At 40.9% G+C, this 23715-nt stretch overlaps 1 pseudogene; it reads left to right on the top strand.

Annotated features, from left to right (window-relative positions):
• The first annotated feature begins 8280 nt into the window (after positions 1–8280).
• LOC148010799 (serine/threonine protein phosphatase 2A 57 kDa regulatory subunit B' beta isoform pseudogene) lies at positions 8281–10684 on the top strand (annotated as a pseudogene).
• Positions 10685–23715: the final 13031 nt, after the last annotated feature.

Below are 23715 nucleotides of genomic sequence, written 5' to 3'. Positions count from 1 at the left end.
GCTATACATTTTTGACAAAGTATCCCATGCCTCCTTTGGCATACTTACATCTTGAATATGCACAATCATAGAGTCTGAAATACTGATAGACAGCCCAGTACATAACTTTTCTGGCTCTCTCATGCCATCCTTTAAATGCCTGCATTTGCTGTTGATTGGGAACATCAAAAAGAACTGGTTCTTCTTCATTTCCTACAACAAATTTCCAATATCCTTTTCCCATAAGGAAATTCGTCATTCTAAACTTCCATGCTTGGAAGTTGTTCTTTCAAGCTTTTCAGTGACAATTTGTGAAAGAGAATCACACGCCATTATAGAACACTGCAAAAAATTCTGTCACTGCAAAATTTCTGTCACTGCAAAAAACACAGCTTCAGCCTCACAAGGGCAAATCTCCAAAACTGACGAAAGTGGTATTTGACCACACAGTCACTTCCTAGTGACAATTTTGCATCAACAGGCAACAAGGATGACTCTGTAACTCCCAATGTCTCTGTGCACAGACATACGATGCAATTTCTACGGTAACTTTTCACCGACCTGTAGAATAGTGGACGCACAGCAAAAATAGGGCCTTTTCCTGAGAGCGTGCAAAAAACTTCCGTCTCCAAAACAGGCCCCGAAATGGCCTCGAATCAAAAAAAACACCCTCTTGCTACACCGCGAAGGACATCTCAATCTGAGACAATGCACTCTTGCACTTTTCAGTTGTGCTACCTGTAGAGACTTGCTCCCAAACATGAAAAATGAAAGCAACACTAGCCCTATTACAGAACACCGCGAACTTGGTTTGCTTTCTTGAGCTCCTTACCACGAACCAGGCTCTGATACCATGTCAAGATTGTGGGAGAGAAGGAAGGAGTCTCACTTGTAGCTTTCACACTTACACAATGGGGGAATACACACAAAGGTGGAGGCTGAAAACAGTTTTCCTCTTCTTAGTTGTGTAAGCCAAAAGTACTCTAGTACAGAGAAATAGAAGATCCCTATATATGGGTCTCAAACCAAACTCAACTAACTAAGGTGGCATACTAATTGAGCCACGAACTAGAGTAGATAAGGATAGCTGTCATCTAGCTATTATTCATGGGTGGTGTACCAATCGCATCTGTAGCTAAGAAGTCGGTGACGTAAATGCACAATGGTCACCCTGGCATATCACAAGTGGAGCTCGATATCTCAACAGTCTATACAGGGTCACAAAAGTCATTGTTTATTTACATACATATCCATGAATCCATGTCACTTCATGAGGATAAAAGCCAATTGTAGAACTCTAGATTGTACTGGAGCGTGGCACACGCATCCAGTACTTGTGGCAGCTTACTCAATACCAATAGATATTTTGCAACATTGAGTAGCATGGAACCTTGTCTGAGTCTACTGGCAACATGTAACTCCTCCTCAGTGAGAACCCTATCAAACAGAGAGTTCTCTTGGCTAGGTTCAACTAAGTCCGTACCCCAAATGGCAGTCAGCACGAAGGGAAGTTGGTGCCACATAGGTTGGGTCTCTTTGAGACCGCCATTTGGCCAATCGCTCCTCTGAGACTGTCATGATCTGGGCTCCTATTTCGACCATTGCAACGCGTTTTTCACACCAACGCTAATCAAATTGACTTCGGCCCTCTGATAGTCGCTTTAGTTGCTCTATCTCTAAGAGATTTGGTTGGTAGAGTGCATCATTGAATGTGACAGTTAAGCATAGTTGACTTCCTCGCCAGAGATGAGTCACATGCGTTCATACATGAGCCTGTTATAGTGCTCGTCAAGATGTTAACACTTTGAGCTTAGCATCCAACTCAGTTAAGCACTCTATGACACTTCTATGTTCAACGAGGGCTTGCTCGGTTGCTATCTCATGCAAGGTTCTAGGAGTTTGCCTGGGCTTTAGCGTAGCTAGGGGCTCAGGCGTAGACGCGCAAGTTTGGCCAATGCTAGGATTTCTTATGCTCTTGGGGTTTCCATATTTCTCCTGAGGCTTCATTATTGCATCATGGTTCTCCTTGGATGTGACTGGTATAGGTTTGTCACCCTGTTGTGACAGCATTATATCCACTCTTGATTGGTCAATGCAAGTTCTATTGTCAGTGGATTGAGTGTTGCAAGCAGCCATTGATGGTAATGACTGCTTTGATTTTTCAGAGCACACGGATGTGTCTAAGGTTTTACCGCTATTAGGAAAGGCATCAATGGGTTCATTGGTGGATGGACTCGATGCTTTATTCATCAGCTCTCCAGCACTCTTCGTCTCAATGTTCTTGGGGTCCACAACCACCTACAACTGTTGTTTTTTTCGTTGTTTTCTCCTCCTTTTCTTGGTCAGTGAAGGTGCATCTCTCAACGACTCAAGACCCTGGACTAGGTCAACCGTTGATGTGCTTGGTTGGGCCTTAGCATTTCCTTTCTCTAGTGTGTCCTCATGGGACATAGCCATGGCTTGCTGAATAGCCTCGCCAGTTTGTGAGGGTACGTCTGTCTCCCATTTGGGAGATTCTAGCTCTTCAGCCAATTCCCATATGTTTAACTCCTCCAGCTTAGGCTTTAGGCACTTTGGAAGTGCTGGAGTTGTCAAGGAATTTGGTTTTGACACCTCCTTCACAGGCAAACTGCTAAGGACACGTTCCGCAAGGGGCATTGTCATAGCCAGGGCTGTGACTGCTATGATCCCTAATTGGCAGTAGTAGCGGCTAGTCCAGTGGGCTCGCTACTCTTGGTGGATTGTGGTGTCAGGTCCCCAGGGTGATCGGAAGTGGTCGCGTCTTTTGTTGCCCTTTGAGCATTCATCTATGTAGATTGAGTATGAGTTGCTCTGGTCACATTGGGTTGCACAAGCATATCCTTGGGCCGAGAGCTACGGCTAGTGTCATGTCCCCCCTCTTGGATATTTGGAAGCTTTGATGGAGATAGAGATTGGGAGTGAGCAGCTACCACCATCGACGACCGTTGTTGTGCTTCCTGTGTCCATTTGGAAAAAGAGAATGTAGGAGAAATAGGACTCTTAGGTGGACTTGGCACTGGCTGAGCGAGTTGCTTGAGGCTATTAGACAATTGTGTCATTTTCTTTGTTGAGCGATCAGCCTTGCCATGAGCAATGTTGTGCCTATGATGCCTGTTATCCTCTTGGAAAATCAAAGGCTCTTTGGGGACTAATGGCTTTTGTGCACGCTCAATGGCTACATATGACATCTGCTTATTAAGCATGTAGGCTGAGGCTCTTTCTTTCGAACACTCATGTTTGGTTTCTTGCCTCGAGACCTAGAGTTTCTCTTAGATTTCCTCCTGTGCTTCGTTGCTTTTGATGCAATCTTGCCTTCAGCTGGTAGAGATGGTTTAGCAAGGGATTTTGGTACCCAAATCCATCGATTACCTGCATAATACCCTTGAGCACGTAGCAACGCTTTGGATATCCATCACGGCATTGTGCTGACCCTCCATCGATGCCTTCGCTATAAGGCTTGGGCTTCTTTTGGGGTCTTCTACGATATTTGTAAGTCCAAAGCCCGTCCTTGGCATTGTCTCTTGACCTTCTTGTTTCAAGCATGGCCTCACTCACTAGTTCTCGTTGTTCAACATGTGCTTGTATCAACTCTTCCAACAAGTCCTTGCTCTCATTAGTAGACTTGACTATTACGTCAGCACCTTCCTTGCCTTTCCCTCGAGGTTCGACGAGGTCACCCTTGCTAAAGGTTGTGACTATCCTCACACCTGGTAGTGTCAAGTGTATCCTCTGTGATAATAGTCAGCCTCACATTTGGTCGCCCTTTTGAAGGGTCTTCCCAAGAGAGTTTCCTTACCATATTTAGCACTATTTGGAGGAACATGAAATAGGATAGACAAGCTTTCATTTTTAATTGTTGTAAGGATATTGCACTTCCCTATGAGTGCTTGTGGAGGTCTCCCATAAGGGTTGAGTTGCATTAGTCAGTGTCAGCTCTAGTTGGCCTAGTAGGGTCCATGCCTCATAGGTCAAGACATTAAAATCTGCTCCTTCATCAATCAGAGCATCAATAGTATGCTCTCTTTCGGCTGTGAGTTTGACCCTAAGATAAGCAGGTGGTACTACGTCTTCATCTTCCGGGTCTTGGCTTGTAAATTTAAGCCTTCTGACAAATGCCCTTGAGTCCCCAACTGCACGACCAGATGCGGATTCTCCACTGATGTCTTGGCTCGTCAGTATAGTGCTATTCAAGGAGCATCTATTGTCAGGACTATCATATCTAGTCATTCTCACTATTGTAACTTGATGTTGTTGCTTTCCGCTTTGACTAGATGCAGTCTGAATGCAACATGTATGTGTTTTTGCAATGTGGCCTTTTTGCCCTTGGTGGCTAGATTGGCCCATTGAGGCTCTAGGGTCTCTGTTTCTCTCAGTTCGGGTATGGGCTTTTGGTTGCTCTTTTGTCAGTGAGAATCCATGTTCGTGTGGAGCTATTACTACATTAGGGTCTAATTTGCAGGACCTGTCACTCCAACCTACTTGGGGGAGGTGCGGAGGGGGCAGAGCCCCCTCTATGGGGGTCTGGGGGGGCAGTCCCCCCGACCCATAGGGCCATTACTGTAAACACCATGTGCAATTTGGAGGACCGTTCAGCCAAATTTTGAACTACTTGCTCTAAGTTTCATCCCAATGATGGATCTGTGATGTGCCTTTAGTTCTACGTAGCCTTTGGGGTCAATTTCGGGGTTCAAAGTTTTTCTAATATGTTGCCTCGTTTGTTTTTGGCCAATCGGGTTTTAACTGCTCCGCGCTTTGCGTCTAGGTCTCTGGGTCTCGCTGCTGCCTACTTCAAGCTGCTAAGCGGATGCTCCCTACGATTTTATCTACTCCGTGTGCCAGAATCAAGTTCTGAGCATCAGAAGGACTTTCGACAGTTTGCGCTGCTGCCAAGTCAAGTCAAATTTCTAAGAATTTGATAAAAATTTACACTCGGCCCAGTTGGTCCGATTTGCAGGGTCTGAGTGGGTCACTCAGATGAGCCAAGGTACATAGAGCGAGGGCCGAATTCGTAACTCGGACAAGGTAGACTCCGACGGGCCGAGGCGCAGACTCGGACAAAGTCGCTCGGACAGGTTGGCTCGGACGGGCCGAATGGTCAATTCGAACGAGGTCACTCGAACGGGCTGAGGCGTAGACTCGGACAAAGTCGCTTGGACAGGTTGGCTCGGACAGGCCGAATGGTCAATTCGGACGAGGTCACTTGGACAGGCTGAGGCACTTGGGCCGAGGGCTGAATATGACACATGGCCGAGGGCCGAATCCTATGGCTAGGACGGTTTGGCTCAGACTGGCGGAGGGCCGAATTAGTCGATGGTCCGAATGGTCGACTCAAACGGGCCGAGTAGGTCTGGGCTGAGGATCGATTAGGGTTTTCGGCCAAGTGGGCCAAACGAAAGAGGACCGAGGGCCGATTCTGGGACTTGGCCCAGAAGCGACCGCTCGGACGGGCCAAACATAGCACGACGTCAACAGCGAGAGGTTAATTTTTCTCGATTCTTACTATTTAATCAATCATAGCAAGCATGAACCTCCAGATCCTATCTAGGGGGATAGGGGAAGGGATTCATATACCTGAATAGAGCGGTAGGCTCGTCGATGGTGAGATCGGATCGAATCGTGCGATGGCTCTCTCTCTCTCTCTCTCTCTCTCTCTCTCTCTCTCTCTCTCTCTCTCTCTCTCTCTCTCTCTCTCTCTCTCTCTCTCTCTCTCTCTCTCTCTCTCTCTTTCTCTCTGAAATGGTCACAAATGAGCTCTCCCTTGGCCTCTTGGCCCTTATACCCCTTCTCGAGTATGGTGTTGATGCCCCCAATCACTCATTTGCTGATCTTAGGCATCACAAGCAAGATTTTTACCATTTTTTGCACGATTTTTGTCATGTTTTTCCCGTTTTGCAACAATAAACCCTACCCTTCTTCGGTGCAATTTCCTAATCCTAACCTACGCTAAATGCAACAAGAATCAAAAGCAAAAAACTGAAATAATTTCTCCATGTTTCCCAATCATCAAACAAACAAAATATCCCAAAATACTTACTTGTTTTGAAGATCAAAAACACCCAAACTTCCTACCTATCTCAAGCTCCGTTTCGGGGATGAATCCCTTACTTCGATGCTTGATATGAGGCACGCAAGTGCTCAAGCTTGAATCTGTTGGTCCTGGCACAATGGAACCAAAATGTAGTGGGAGCTCACGCTCAACCGCCAAGACCCACGGACCGCTTATTACTTCAAGCGTTTCAAGCAAGCTCTAATGGCTATCTCTCACCTAGCCGATGCGCCGTTGATTCTATGAGTGTAGTGAGCTTACCTTCATGCCAAGCGAGTTGCCTCCGTTCCCGCACACTCCGGTAGCTCCACGATTCAAGTGCAAGCTTCTCAAGCAAGCTCGATCCTCCCACTCCAAGATCCAAGCTCCATCGCTACAAGCAAGATAAGAGAAGAGAAGAGAAGAGAAGAAGAGAGGAGAAGATGGAGAGCTTCTCCACCCCACGGTCCCTCACCCTCACACACTCACTCCCTCACACTCTCACACTCCCTCTCTCCTAACAAGCTCAAGCAAGTAAGAACAAGAAGAAGAAGAAGAAGAAGAAGAAGAAGAAGAGGAGGAGGAGGAGAGCTACTTTTGGCCACACACAAGAATGAGCTTCTCATTCACTTTTCAACTTTATATACAAAACCCTAAATCCCTTTTGGGCGGTCATCCCCTTTTCCCCTTTTTTACATGGCCGGCCATAGCTTAGGCCCTTTTTCCCATTGTCCTTCTATCTTCATAGCTTCCTTTCCACCGCCCATCTACATTTACAAATTGCACAAGTGAGAGCCCGACGCTCCTTGAATTAAACCATGATGCGCTTGCACTCTTTTACAAAATTTTTGACTTGCGCTTTTCCTTGTGCGCCTTTCTCCCTTATTTAGGACTCTTCTCCTTGTGCATCTTTGTCTTCCGTTTCTCTTTGCCTTGGCCTTTGTCTTTGTCTTTTGCTTTAGCTTTTCCGAATTTTCCACCTTCGTTCGTTTTAGGGTTAACATCTGGAAATGGCAGTGTCCTTGAAACTGAGACAACAAAAGAGATGGTGATAAATCCTATGATTAACCAATAAGGATCTAATTCAAGTAGGTTGGTGTTGGAAACAGACATGCCCCAACCAAAGTTGTCGCAAGAACAATTAGGTTCTATCTCACCTCATGGAACTAGAGGAGGAGGCAAGCACAACAAAGCTACAGAAAAAAGCAGAGCCAATGGACATCATGAAGCTAGGGAGGAGATTATGCAAAGTGATATAAGTGCTACCCGGTAGCTTGACATCAAAATCTTCTCTGCCAGATGAAGGAACATTGAATAAGGATGATGCTTAGCTGGACAAAAAATCCGGCAATGGGGAACTTAATAAGAGTGCTAACAATGACAAAAAAGAGGAAACAAGGTTTTGTGAGACATGTTCGACTAAGTTTGGATTCTCAAGAATAGGATGCAAATACAATTGCTGATGAGGAGAGGTCATAGGAAATTGTGGACTAGGACAACAATTTGAAGGGAAATTTGTTGTCCACACAAGGTGGGCACATGGAAGTTAAGCCTTCACAGTTGTAGATTTCTGAAACAAAGTTCCCTTCTACCACAACAAACCAATGTTCCCAACCAAGCACGCCTAGTAATCCTCCTCTCACAAAGATTATCAAGGCAGTGAATTACAGCAACTCATCTATGGAAGGAAAGCAAGTTGTGACTATTTTTTTTAAGGCACCAAGGTATGATATAACATATGCTTATTCTTTACATGTTTTCTTGCAAGCAAAGTACACAAATTTTTACACACCAAGGAGCTTGGGAGGTTGTTAAGGATTGTGGTGAATTCATGAAGAAATAATGCTAGCTTTGTAAGAAAACCCATGGTATAATGTTTCTATTTCAATATTGGAGCATGAAACATGTGTTTTGGGAAATTGAATCCAAAACATATGGTAGTTGGAAAATTTTGGGTGGGTTCTAAGGGGCTATAATAGGTTGTATTTTGATGACAATTGAAATCCTTAGTAAGGGAAGTAGAGCTTGTAGTGGGCTTTAAAATAAATAGCTCAAAAAAATTTATTGTGTACCAATCAAGCACACTTAGTAATTCAAAAGGTCTAGCCATGACAAAGGACAAAGATGAAAAACTTAAAAGTCAAAAGTTATCATGTATGTGAAATAAATATTGTTAGTTGGCTTGGGCTTAGGGCTCATGTTGGCTTGGGCTTGAGGCTAATGTTAAGTTTATTGGTATAAAGAGAGATTCAAGCATGGTAGATAAGGTTGGGGATAAGGGTAGGCCTAGAAAATGCATGTGTGAAGGCTTGAAGGATACTCTCGAGGACACTAACTTCAATGCAAGCGATGAAGGTGATCATAATTTGCACAAGTCAGGTAATAACCTAAAGCATGTTAAAAGCATGCTCAAGAGCACATTGATTTCAAAGTTTACTCTTGAAAGTTGGCTAAACCAATGTGAGAAGACTCGCAAGAAGTTGAGGAAGCAAAACCCACCAAAAGATGATAGGTTTGAGCTTGCCACAAAATATCTTAATGGTGCATCCTTGGCTCGAGTAAGGTGCCATGAATGTGAAGCTCCTTATGGATCAGGAGTCATTGGCAATCAATTCACTTGTGTTTTTCTAATTTCATGAGAACCCATATATTGGAAGGTCAAGCGCATCAAATAAGATATTTGACAAATCAAGGGTTGAAGGTAGGAGTGATGTCTAGCTCAAAAGACGTAGAAGAAAGCAATGAAGATAATATCATTATGGTTTTAGCTATAGTAGAGGAGATGGATATTTTTAATAGCACTCATGGAGGCAAGTGACATATTTTTAACCATTGAAGCCTCTAATAAAATGTTATTTTCATATAGGACAATTACTGGTTTATGAAAGAGTTGAACTTTAGGAAGGTTTGGGTTTGTTTTAAAATCACTGTTGTATATGTATCTTAGGGCTAATTTCTAAACATTTTGGAGATTAATTTGTGAGAGTCTTGACTTGAAATCATACAAGATCTGATTTTGAGCTTATTAAGGCAACATTGAATGACTACAAAGATAAAGGGAGAGTAAGAGTTGTATCCAAGTATGATCAGAAATGGTTACATTTGTGCCCTTCAAGATCAGACTTGCATACGATTCTCACAGAGCATATCAAGTCAAAGTCTCACATCATAGATGTATCCAAAAAACATCTACCAACCATGTAGTTTTGACAAATGCTAGAGGGCGACCAAAGAAGCTCTTTCATGCAGATCCACAGCAAATGTCAGTAAGTTGTTTTCTTTAGTCAACCAAAGAAAGTACCATACTAATAGATTTAGAAGGATCTTCTACTTGTAGAGGTGATCCATATATGCCTTCTTCTTGTGATTTAAATTTGCTATATTGGGGATTATGGAAAAGGACCATGGCTTACAAAGCATGTGATGTCAACATAAATTCTATTCTACATTGTTGAGAAATAAGCAAAAGTCTAAGGCATAGTCTAAGCCTTATCATATTGTTGTATGTAAAGTGTCCTTAAGTTTGGGGTATCTATCTTTTGAGGATACCATTTTAGTGTGTGGACTGTTTTGGAGATATGGTTGGAGAATAATGGAGGAGAAGTTGACATTGAGCTCCTAACATGTGCTTGTTTTTTCTTAGTCTCCCTCTACTTGCAATTTTATCATTTGGTATCAGAGCTGAATCTAATAGGTTAAGGAGAGCAGGGAGGCCACCACTACCAGCAGTCTCAAGGATGGTGATGCTGCCCAACCTCATTCCTGGTGGCAAACCCTTTTTCTCTACATAATCTTGCAGTTCAAGTGCAATGATTTCTGTTGGGTTCTCATCTACACCATGGAATTTCTTGAAACCCGTCACATGGAGCACAAAGGGCTAAGGCACTTCAGAACCCATCTATGCTGTACTGTGAATGGAATAAGCCCAATTCCTAGAAGAAATCCTGAATGCTTGAAAGATTTGGAAGACGAACTCAATCAGTTCTGATTTGAGTTACAAAATTGACAATACATGAGATTTCAGGTCAAGAAGAAGAACTGAACTATCCAATGCTTCCTTGAGCTGAATGGATTGTCAGAGCATCATGCCGTGTTTGATTAGTTGATATGGGTTAAAAGAGCTTTGTCTCTGATTGGCAAACTCACATTCCTGCAGCTCAACGATACCCTGTTGGCAGAGAGAAGACGCTTCCAAGCGCTAATGGTAGTGCCAGTTCGTACTATTCTGAACCCTTGCCCTCCTTCAGAGACGTGCCCAGCTCTGAAAGGCAAATCCTGTTTTTGAAGAAACTTAGCCTGTGCTATGTGGTCTTCAACTTTACTGATCCTACTAAAAACATGAAGGAGAAGGAGATAAAGTGCCAGACTCTACTAGAGCTTGTTGAATATGTGGCCTCTGGGACTGCGAAACTCACAGAAGCTGTCATCGAAGTATGTTTCAGAATGATATCAGTAAACCTTTTCAGAGCCCTACCATCATCTGGCCATGAGAATTCAGGGTCAGAGGCTTTTAATCCTGAAGAGGAGGAACCTGCCCTGGAACCAGCCTGGCCACATTTGCAACTCGTCTATGAATTCTTAATGCATTATGTGAATTCTTTTGAAACTGATGCAAAAATAGCAAAGAGATACATTGGCCATTCCTTTGTTTTACGCTGAATCTGAAGATTCAAGAGAGAGCCTCCTTCTTCTTGCGGCCAGTACAGTCATCATTGTCATCATCATCCTCATTTTAACAGCTCAAACCAAGGTAAGGGTGCCTACAAGCTTTGCAACAGATAAAGCAAGAGTTTTATGTGGTCAAGAACAAGCTAGACACTTTGTTACAGCTGGAGCAACAGATTTGAGCTACAGGAGGATCTTTGCCTATGATGCAATGATCAGTTTTGGAGGTCAACCCTGTATTCTGCCAGTTTCTGTTTGTTGCAAGTACAGCCTAAAGAAGTTGAAGGGATAATCAGTAATCATTACCTTTTAAGAAAATACAGAGTTTGTGTTTCTTTGTGCTCATCACAGCAGGAGAGAGTGACATCTTGTAACTAGTTATAGTAAAACCAAGAAGCCAGCTACTATCCTGATGAAAAGAAATGCAAGGCTAGGTCCACATCTTGCTATTGGAAGAATATTATGGATGAAGTGTTCCATTGTAGAAGTGCCAAGTGCAGGGATAGTGTGCTTCAAGTGCCATAAATACAGTCCAGGACTCCAAACTATGCCACAATCTACAGGAAAAACCAAATACCTTGCTTGATAGACTTGAGCCAAAAGAAATTTAAAAATTGCAGGAAAAGTGGTCAACTTTAGACCCATGTTTTAATGCATTTTGGGTCATACAAACATCATGTGGAATCCGATTTGGATGGTTCTTGCTGGGAACTGAATGTATGACATGTTGGCATCATGGATGGATGTATATGACAGTTTTTGGACACATGTATGACAGTCATATTGCTGAATACTATTTCTGGACAGATTGTATTGTTGTTTTCTTTTGAATTTGCAGCAATCATAATGTCTGACATGGCACAGATCACTCAGATCGTGGGGGACAAATTGACCAAAGACAACTATAGTGTGTGGTCTTACAAGATGGAGAATTTTTTGATGGATAGAGGTCTATGGGATCTCATAACAGGTGATGATGAATGTTCAGAAGTTCCTGAACATCCAACTGAAGAGCAAAAGAAAGCGTACAAGGATTGGACTGGGAAGAACAGGAAGGTTTTGCATTGGATCTCCATATGTATTTTAAAAACATTGATTCCTCATATCAAAAAGGCAAGTACTTGTAAGGAGGCATGGGAAATCATAGAAAAAATGTATGGAACATGTACAGAGGCTCGTAAGATACAACTTAAGCAGAGATTACATAGTGCATGGAGAGACAATTGCAGTATCAGTGACTATGTGGCAGAAATCAAGCAAATTTCAGAAGACCTTGCATCTATTAATGCACCTGTTGATGATGATGATTTAGTGCCAGTGACACTAAATAGGCTTGGACCAGCTTTTAAATCTTTGGATACCTCTATTTCCGCTAGGGGAGGCTCTATGCTTGACTTTGAGGAGCTTATTGGATTGCTACTTATAGAAGAAATCAAGTTGGGATTGAATGCATCTAGCAGTAGCAAAAATGCAGGTGGAGATAGTATTTTCTATCACCAGAGAGGTCGTGGCTGCTCATCTAGAGCTAGAGGCTCTTCACCTGGTCGTAGTAATTATGGTTTTGCTCATGGAAGAGGTAACTTTGGTCGTGGTGACTTCATGCATAGAGGCAGGGGGAGATATTTCCCTAGAGGTAGAGGACGGTCTAGTCCTTCTTCACAAAGAGATGGCACTTGTCATTATTGTGGGCATTTTGGTCACTTTGAGAAGGATTGTTATCAAAAACAGAATGCTATGTCTAGAGGTCGTGGAAGAACCCAATAAGGCCATTACACTGGCACTTATGGTGGTACAGGTTATGTACCTAGAGGTGGATCGCCTAGAGGTCATTTATTTGCTATGGAGCATGTGCTTGGGAGCATGACTCATCCTCCTCGTGAGAATGACTTGTTTTTGGAATCAGGAGCTACAAACCACATGACTCATCATGCTGAGTGGTTTGATAGCAAGGAGCAAGTGCAGAATGATGAATATGTTGCCACTGGTGATGATACTTTACACAAAATTACTCATATTGGTAGTGTGCCACTTGTTACTAAAGATGGGATTGAGAACAAGCTTGGTGATGTACTTTATGTGCCCACAATAACTAAGAACCTAGCATCGGTTGGCCAAATGATAGATCAAGGATTGCATATGAGATTCAATAAGTTTGGATGTTTCATTGAAGAGTTCCATAATGGGAGAACTGGCAGGGTGATTGCTCATGGTAGAAAGAAAGGGAGATTGTTTGCTTTGGATGCAGGTACTCCAGTGATTCAAAACTCTATGTATGTTGAGAGAGGACATGGGCAAGATAAGGATGTGGAATTATGGCATAGACAGATTGGTCATGTTAATTTGCAAAGATTGAAGCAAATGCAATCAAAACAGATAGTACGTGGTTTACCGCATTTAGGATATGTGAATTTTGATCATGTATATGAGGCTTGTCAATTTGGCAAGCAGTCCAGATTACCATTTCCAAAGAGGGGGAGAATAAGCAGCTATCCTTTGGAAATAATACACTCAGATATTTGGGGCCCATGTCAGAATGTTTCCATGAGCAGAAAATGTAGATTCTATATCACTTTGATTGATGATTTCAGCAAGATGACTTGGGTGTACTTTATGCAGCATAAAAGTGAAGCATTTGAAAAGTTCTTAGAATTTAAATCTATGGTTGAAAAACAGTTTGGATGCTACATAAAATGTTTGAGGTCAGATAATGGTGGAGAGTACATGTCATATGAGTTTTGTGACTTCTTGAGAGATCATGGTATCAAAAGGCAATTGACATGCAGGTATACAACTCAGCAAAATTGTGTGGCTGAAAGGAAGAATCGGATTATTGCAGAGGTTGCAAGGGCAATGATGAACCAAATGAACATGCCATTGTCATATTGGGCAGAAGCAGTGCATACTGCAGTTCACATTATGAATAGAACACCTACAACCTTGATTCATAATATGTCACCAAATGAGAGAATGTATGGCATGAAACCCACTGTTGCATACTTTAGAGTCTTTGGATGTGTCTGTTATGTTCATGTTCCGGATGATTGGAGAAAGAAGATGGAACCTAAGGCTGTAAAATGCATTTTCCTTGGATATCCTGATGAGAAGAAGGGATACAAATGCTATGATCCAGTGAGTAAGGAAGTATACATAAGCAGGGATGTCAAATTCAGTGAATATGAATCATGGTACAAGCCCAAAATTGCAGTGGATGTTGATTCCTATGAAAGCAATGATGATAATGGCTATGGAAGAAAAATTTCAGCAAACAACAAGGCTGAAAATCAGCATGTGGAAGATGCTTCAGGACCTCAAGAGAATGTGGAAAGCAGTGGTAGCTACAGTCCATGGAGTGGTAGATTGAGAAATGCACAAAAGAGTGCAGAAGTTGCAAAAGGTAAGAGACCAATGACTGAAAGTTCAGAAGATGAATCTATAAATGACGAGTATAGCATTCCACATGTTAAAACACCTGGCACTAGAAGTGTAAGAAAATATGTGCCACCACATGCTAGATCAGATGAGACACACGGTAGTGCACCTCAATTGAGAAGGTCAGAAAGAGTAAGCTATCCAGTTGATAGATTGACTTATAATGGGTTCATGAAGATGCATTATGCATACATGGTTAAGTATGTACAACATGTGGAGCCTACTTGCTTTGAAGAAGTAGTAGAGAGCAAAGAGTGGAGACAAGCAATGGATGAAGAGATGAATGCACTAAGGAAAAACAAGACTTGGGATTTGGTGAAACTACGTTATGGCAAGAAGTCCATTGGATGTAAATGGGTTTATAAGGTCAAATGTAAGTTGGATGGTTCTCTTGAAAGGTATAAAGAAAGGCTAGTTGCAAAAGGATTGCACAAACTTATAGTTTGGACTATGAAGAAACATTCAGTCCAGCAGCTAAAATGACGACAGTGAGATCGGTAATTGCTTTGGCTTCTATCTATGGTTGGAGGCTTTATCAAATGGATGTGAAAAATGCATTTTTGAATGGCAACTTAGAAGAGGAAGTGTACATGGATCAACCATAGGGCTATGTGGATCCAAAATACCCACATTATGTATGCAGGTTGAAGAAGGCTCTATATGGACTGAAGCAAGCACCAAGAGCATGGTGTGATAGAATCAGCAAATTCTTATGCAGTATGGGATTTCAGCAGAGCAAAGCTGATTATTCACTTTATGTGAGGCATACAGAAGATGGTATGGTTGTTGTGGTCATCTATGTTGATGATCTCATTATTACAGGTACACTTGAGAAGGAGATTACTGAAGTCAAGCATGGGTTACATAAAGAGTTTGATATAAAGGATCTTGGTTTGTTGAGATACTTCTTGGGTATTGAGGTTATTGACACACCTCATGGTATATGGCTGATATAAAGGCAATATGCATTGGAGATGTTGGAAAAATATGGCATGACAGGATGCAAATTGGTTGATACACCATTGGATCAAAATGCTAAGTTGATGGATGATGGATCTTATGTTGAGGATGTTACTATGTTCGGAAAGATGGTTGGTAGTCTTATCTACTTGACCATTACAAGACCAGACTTGAGTTACGCTGTTGGATTGGTAAGTCGGTTTATGCAGAAACCATGCAAATCACATTTGGATGTAGTAAGAAGAGTTCTTAGATATGTGAAGAAGATAGCTGGATTTGGGCTGTTTTATGAAAAAGGAATCAAGCCTACATTGTTTGGATACTCAGATGCAGACTGGGTAGGTAGCTCTATGGATAGAAGATCTACTAGTGGCTATGCATTCTCATTTGGATCAGCCATGGTAAGTTGGAGCAGTAAGAAGCAACCTACAGTTGCTTTATCAAGCACTGAACTAAAGTATAGAGGCATTGCATTGGCAGCATGTGAGCAGACATGGCTGAGATTGATCCTATATGACATGGGGATAGAGATTGGTGGTGGATTCATTATGTATTGTGACAATGTTAGCAGCATTATGTTAGCAAAGAACCCAGTCTACCATGAAAGGACAAAACACATAGAAGTGCACTATCATTTCATTAGAGAAAAAGTCATTGATGGAGAGATTGACTAGGTCCATGTGAAGACCAATGACCAAGTTGTTGATATCTTTACCAAAGCATTAGGTAAAGATAAGTTTGAATACTTCAGGAGTGCACTTGGAGCATTACCTTTGCAAGCTCATTCTGAGCTTGAGGGGAAGTGTTGAGAAATAAGCAAAATTCTAAGGCATAGTCTAAGCCTTATCATATTGTTGTACGTAAAGTGTCCTTAAGTTTGGGGTATCTACCTTTTGAGGATACCATTTTAGTGTGTGGACTGTTTTGGAGATATGGTTGGAGAATAATGGAGGAGAAGTTGACATTGAACTCCTAACCTATGCTTGTTTTTTCTTAGTCTCCCTCTGCTTGTAGTTTTATCATACATGACCTTAAAATAGGAAAGGAATGGTATCCATAGTCATATACAAAAGCTATCTTATATGAGGATCTCTTGAAATGAAGGTAGATGGATGCTACATGCACATAAATTGCCTTCATATTTCATATGGTGGAAATCCCTTTGAAAGGTTTACTTGTGAGTATTGTAAATAAATTTCCACTTGCGATGATTTTTGCATGAGTATATAGAGAGAGTACGTGTTATTGAGAAGAGACGGGCTAGGAATATAGGAGGAATTCAATTAGATTATCTTAGCAGTGAAGAGTTGAAAAATGTGATAGTGAAGACTTGAAAGAAGCCAAGAGAAAGCTATGGTGGTTAGAAGCAAGAATTGTCATGCTTTCTATGAGGATTAGGTCCTTGAAAGAAGCAAACTTTGAATGCTTTAGTAGAAAGGATGTGCAACACTTTTGTAATAATATAGTTGAGGCCCATTGACAAGGTAAATTTGGAGGTAAACAAGTTTTGTGGGACTTTTTTCAAGATGTAGTAAAGAATATAGTATGAACAAAATAAGCACAATGATTCAATGAGTCCACAAAGGCCATGCTTGAGCTCATTAAGCTTTGGGGTGGGTCACACTTGCATGAATTTATGAGTACTAACCTTGGAGGGCCATCCATGTGCATTACAAGAAGGCAAGGGAAGAAAGTAATTCACTTCATGCTTGGAGAGTATGAGTATATCTTTGAGGTAGTGGACAAGATATACATGGATGCAAAAAGTAAACATGGAGTAACATCAATGGTGCCGATTATCATTGTTGAAGATGAGACAGCCATCAAACGTCGCATAAGGTGAACCTAATAGATCTAATGTCTTATAGTTTGCAGCATTTTTTACTTTCAATCATATATAGGAAGTTTGTAAGATATTGAAAGTTAAAGAGAACTTTTATTTATGCAAGTGGAATGTGAAGGATGGCACTCATATTGGATTCTATGGAAGTAAAGGATAACATCGCTAATGCCTTACAAATGACACAATCATTGTGGGAGAGGGATCACAGGGTTATAATAAGATAGTAGATTCCTTTCAAAATCATGTGGTGGGAAATTATACAAAACTTTCGATAGTAAACCCTCTTCATGAGAGTCTTCCATGACTAGCTTTGGTAGTGCGTCACATGTAATCACTTTGATAGTGCATACTACACAATTCAAATGTATAAGACATGCTTTGGACATGTGGATCTTGGAGTCTTTTGTGTATAGCTCTATGTTACAGTGCTATTGTAAAATTTTCATAATTCTAACATCATGTTCGGATATCCATATTGGATCATTGTGAGAATTCCATGGCTAAAATATTGTAGTATCACGATTAATTTGAATTGTATAGAAGAGGCCATGAAAATGCACATTTGATTTGAATTTTAGATTTACAAAGGGGATATAACTATTGCCTTCAAAATTCACAATAGGGTTATATAAAATGGTGAAATTTTAATAAAAAGGGGTTTTTAAAGTATCCTTTGAATGCATGTTATATAGAGGGCTTCTATAAGGTCCCCCCCCCCAAGGACTATATCCACTTATATAATGCCCAAATTGGGTCCTTCCTCAAATCCTAAACATATCATTTTTATTATGAAAGAACTCTATCTTAAAGTGATCAAACTCCCCACAATAATGGCATGCACCATCTCTCTATGGACTAGAACATCCTCTACCTCTAGGTAGGATCTTCCCCTGTCTCTAGGCATAAAATCACCACATCCAAAGGTACTATAGCCACATGAAAATGTGTCTCCATGGCCATATGATGATCATTGAGCTCTAGATGAGCTACTATAGCCTCTTTGATGATAAAACATGCTATCTAGATTTTCATGATTTCCATTGCTAGATAAATTGAGGCCCAATTTGATCTCTTCTGTAAGTAGCAAAGCAATCAACTCCCCAAAATTAGGCATAGAGTTTTCTCTCACAAAAATGGAGGTATCAAGGCACTTATATGTGGGTCCAAGTTCGTTTAGAGTGATAGATACCAAATCATCATCATCAACTAGTGCATTTATAAAATCAAGATCTTTTGCAACTTGTTCTATTTGCACCACATAGTCACTAATGCTTCTATTTTCCTACAATGCATGATGCAATCTCTTCTTTAGTTTCTAAGGAAGGAGTAGAGAACACATAGCAAATATGAGAAGAATATAGACTGCTTTAATTTCAAATGAAGAGATACAAAGATGACTCTATCTACCCTTGCACTTCCACTTGGATTTTTGGCAATGGCAATGCAACTATGATTGTCACATCTTAGCACTATTGGATCTTCATCCTATATTTCCAAATGACATAGGATCCTCCTTAACCATATGGCTTCGCATGGAGCAAAGCAAGCTGCCTTGTACTTTGCTTTGATAGAAGACAATGACACAATTGGTTGCTTCTTATTAATCCAAGAGAAAATTCCTAAACCCAAAGAGAAACAATATCCAAAGACTAAATTTCTAGAATCATTGTCACTTGCCCAATCTGAGTCACAATTCCCCATAAGAGCACATTCAGAACGGTATGTGATACCATACTCAAGAGTTCCCTTCAAGTATCTGAGCACCTGCATCCCAGCTTTCTAATGACTTTCTCATGGTTTGTTTGAGAACCTGCCAAAAACACCAACAACAAAATTGATATCTAGCTTGGTGTTGAACAAGTAGATGAGGTTGCCAACCAACCTCCTATACCTCCCAATATTTTCTAGTGATGATATATCCTTAATGGATAACTTCACATTGACCTCCATAGGTATAGCTATCTCCTTACATTCAATCATGCCAAATGCTTTTTAAGATCTCCCATATATCTTTTGAGATATGAAGATTTGCCAACTCTTGTTGGTGGACTTCAATTCCCAAATAATAGTGCAACAAGCCTAAGTCTATCATTTCAAACTCAGAGCTCAAAGCCTTTTGAGTTTGATGGATCATATCTTCATAGTCACCTATAATAAAAAGGTCATCCACATATGGGAAAATCACTACAAAATATTCACTATCCATGTAAATATGTAAGTTAGCATCTGAGGCACATCTTTTGAAATTCAAACCTAAAAAGAATTTATCTATTCATTGGTACCACACTCTAGGGGCTTGTTTTAGCCCATACAATGCCTTCTTTAGCTTACACACTTTTTTCTCAGAATGGTGGGACTCAAACCTTGGTGGTGGCTAAGATACATATACCTCCTCCTTGGGGTCACCATTCAAGACTGTTGATTTGATATCCATTTGGTAAAGTGTCCACTTTTTATGACCAGCCACTACAAGTACTATGCAAATAATGGTCATTCTAGTAGTTGGATCAAATGATTCTTGAAACTCAAATCCTTCAACTTGTGAAAATCCCTATGCAACTAATCTGGCTTTGTACTATTCTAAGCTACTCATAAAAATTGGCTAGTCCGACCATATTATGAACTCACCACTGGATAAATAAACTCAACTTCTAATAGCTTCAACAATTTTGCTTCCACTAGGGTTAAGTAGTTTGGATTCATGCACCTTTTTCTTTGCCTTACACAGGCTTGGTATCGGGCTCTAGGTTTATGTGATGCTGACACACCGTAAGATCAATCCCCTTAAGATCTTTATATGACCATACAAACATGTCCAAGTTCTCCTTCACTAGGTCATGCAAGACCAATAGCTCCTCTTCTAGAATATTGATACCCATCTTCAAGTGACATTCAATGCCATTTGCATCCACAAAAGTTAATTGCTTTTCACCTTCCACTTGGTGGATGAATGTCCCTCGAATTACTTCACTCCTTCAAGGGAGTGGCCTCCTCGTGTAATGCTCCACTAGGAGTGGCTTCCTCCTTCAATGGTGGCTTGTTTGGCTCTTTGGGATGCTGAAATGGTATCAAGGCTATTTTAGATTTTGTTAGAGAGTTAATTACTTCTTGACTCAAGGACTCATCTTCTGAGAACACATCCAAAAATGTAACATAGCATGAACCATCTAAGTTTAGTTTCGACTGCAGAGATAGTATTTGGTGGCAAGGTGCATCATCATCATCCTTTCTTGAAAAGGGTAGATTAGGGTGACAAGAGCCACTATTTTTAAAGGAGGACTTATTTTGCTTAATCCATTTCTTATAAATCCTTTGTATATGATGAGATTCATTTACCAGTCCAAACGGCACTAGATTCATTTTGTCCCACATCATGGGATCTTCTACTTCTAAAGCTTCTAGGATGTCCACCTCATTAGTATCCTCTTCAAGCTGAATAGATTCCTCCATCTCACTTTCATAATCTTCATCTTGACTTTCATCTTCATTCTCTTTAGACTTTGGTTCTACCTCTGTAGTAGGGACTCTATAGAGGAAAAACAAGCCATATTGATTATGCAAGAAGAACCTCACAACATAAACCTATACAAAACCCTACTAAGACTTAGAAGATTACAACTCTAACATCACCAACCAACATCAAACAAGTGAGGGGGTTTCTTGACCATGTGGGCTATTACATGTGATCCATCACACACTTTGCAACAAAGGCTTACCCTTGCATAAGCTCTTGAGGAAAGATGTAGAGTTCATTTTTACAAATGATTGTGAAGACACCTTCAACACTTTGAAGTAGTGTCTAATTGAAGCATCCATCCTGTAACCTTATGATTGGACAAAGGAGTCATGTGTATACTATTGCATCTATAGAAGAGTTAGGTGTAGTCTTATGTCAGAAAGACTCCTAAAAGCTTGATCAATCTATCTACTATGAAATCCGTAAGGTCACTGATTGAGAGAGGAACTACATAGTAATGGAGTTAGAGTGCTTGGCGATGTTGTTTGCCTTGGAAAAGTTTTGATACTACATGCTATTGATGCACTTTAGGTTTTATGTGGATTATGTAGCACTGTCCTTCTTGATGAATAAGGAAAATGCTAAAGGCAGAATGATGTGATGGTTACTCTTGTTCTAGGAGTTTGATTTTGAAGTGGTTACCAAGCTTCTTCCCTCCCATGTTTTAGCTGATCATCTATCGTAGATCCCTCAGAGACTGAAGAAGAGGAGTAGGATGATCCTCACATTCCTAATGTTTCTGTTATTCTAGTCTAAATAGTAATCCCTTGGTATGTAGACATTGCCAAACTCTTGGCCACACAGCAATAACCCATTGGCATCTCTAGTAGAGAGAAGAAGAAGCTTCTATTGGAATCAACCCTCTACATTCTACTAGGTGATGCTTTATACAAGAGAGGAAAATATGAAGTGCGCAGAGATGTGTTGCGGGAGATGAGATCGGAATAGTACTGAAAGCATGCCACAATGAGCCTTGTGGCAAACACTTGGTCAAAGAAGCGATAAGTAGAAAGGCTCTCCTTCCATGTTATGTGGCCTACACTACATAAAGATACCTATGATTACTGCAAACGTTGTGATGCTTATCAACAAATGGGAAAGCTTATCAAATCTAATGCCATGCTACTATAGCCCATCCTTCCCCTGAAGCTATTTGAGAAGTGGGGCATCGATTTCATGGGATCAATCAACCAAAAGGAAGCAGAATCCATACATCTTGGAATGTATTGACTATGTGATGAAGTGATGTGACGTCAAGGCTCTTAAACGAGATGATAGTAATAGCATGGCCATGTCCTTGTATAAGAATATCATCACCTACTTTGGTAGTTCCTTAGAGTTGGTCAATGATTGCAGAGGTACTCGCTTTTTGAATAAGATTATGATGATAGAGCTTTACAAGATCCGCCATCACATGTCCACACCCTACTACCCTAGAGCGAATGGCCAAGTCAAAGTTAGCAATCACATCCTTTGGTTGAATTCGGTGAGGGTGATTGCTATACATCGCCGTAATTGGGACAATCAACTTACAGAGGCCCTATGGGCTTACAAAACCTCCCATAAGGTTGCTATAGGACATACACATTTCCGACTAGTATACGGTACATAAGTCGTCTTCCTTATTGAGTTAGAACTAACCTCCTTGTGAGTGGCTATCATAGAGCACTTGGGAGATGATGAGTCCCTACATTGCTACCTCTTATACTTGGAATGTTTGGATGAGACTCATAGGATGGCTTTACGATGTATGGAAGCCACACATGCTCGATGAAAGGCTTATCATGACAACTTCATCAAGCACAAAGAATTCAAGGAAGGTGATCGAGTCCTTGCCTATGATTCATGCTTTGCCAAGTTTCTAGGAAAGCTCTAATAATGCTTGATGGGCATCAATGTCAATCCTAATGGCTTTATCCAAGTGCAAGCCATTGATGCCTTTGTGGATCCCTTCCTCATTAATGGTTACTGCCTAAAGAAGGATTATTGTCTTTGGGGATCCTGAAAATTACAGTCGGCAATCTCTCTCCCTCTTAGGTATTTTTCCTTACTACTTCTCGTGCTATTGTTGATATCCATACTTCTCATTCTGATAATGTGGTCTCATTTTTTAGCCCCTTGTGTCCACCTCTTGCCTCTATTCAATTGTCTCCCTATTCAATCCAATTGATGTGGCGAGGTTGGTTTTGATCTATGGTGTTTTGCTATTTGCCTGTAGAAAGAACAAAAAGAAAAAAAGGTCATGAGAGAAAAAGACTTCAGTCCCTGTCATGCTAACTTGCTCTTCAAGAAAAGGTGGAAATACCCTTGGGAGTAGGGAAAATGAAAGAAATACAAATAAACAAGAGATTTAAAAATGAAACCAAAAAAATAAAAGAATACTATAAATTATTATAAGAGAAAAGAAAGAAATTCCTTGTCATAATAGGCCTCGTCCTAGGAGAAGGTAACAAACACCCTTGGACAAGAAACTAGTTGTGGAAAACATGGCAACACCCTGTAGTCCAGAATAGTTGAATCCTTAATTGATATCCCCAAGATACAATCTGAAGCCACTTCCCTCGGTGTGATGTGTCATGTGCTTCAATAGTTTCTTATAAGCCCCATAGCAAATGACCTCTTCTACATGCAATTCAAGTTTCTAATCTCTTGTGGCTACCTCCTTGGGTACACCTCTTAATCACAACAAACACTATTTGATAATATCAACAAGATGAAGCTGCTCTTCATTGACATCCCCTTGAGTGATGTGAGCTTTTATCCTAATCAGATAGGGATGTAAGTATAGGTTTTCCTCATATATCTATCTATAAAACATGAGACAGAGGCCGAGCCAAGTATGACTGATTTTCCCTTCAACCAACTCTGAGAGCTAAGGATTGAGGGACATTATGACACTAGCATTGGGTATATTTTCATTTCCCTATACATACATAGGATGGGTCCTCTACCATCACCATCAGACACAACATGCTACTCTATATATTGCACTCCAAGGCTCTCTGGCATGCCTTCTCGCACCTACACTAGATGGGTTGGGATGCACTGATGCATTATCAACTTTGCATGCTGGCATATTCTCTCTACATCATTCCTTTTATCGATTTCTCAATCGGGTGTGAGATATGTGTTCTCCTTTCTTTCTCTCTGAGTGATATGAGTTGTAGGGCGAGAGACATATCTATCATTCTCACATGAGCGCCTATTGAGCTGAGTGCTATATTCTTCGCATCTACTTAACAGTTCTCCATTAACAATGCTACCTCCCTGGATGGT

The sequence above is a fragment of the Lygodium microphyllum genome, chromosome 29, assembly GCF_053477565.2.
Source record: "Lygodium microphyllum isolate KBCC chromosome 29, Lygodium_microphyllum_v1.1.10, whole genome shotgun sequence".
Taxonomy (NCBI): Eukaryota; Viridiplantae; Streptophyta; class Polypodiopsida; order Schizaeales; family Lygodiaceae; genus Lygodium; species Lygodium microphyllum.
Note: the sequence above shows the minus strand (reverse complement) of the source record. Positions and strands in the feature narration are given on the sequence as shown.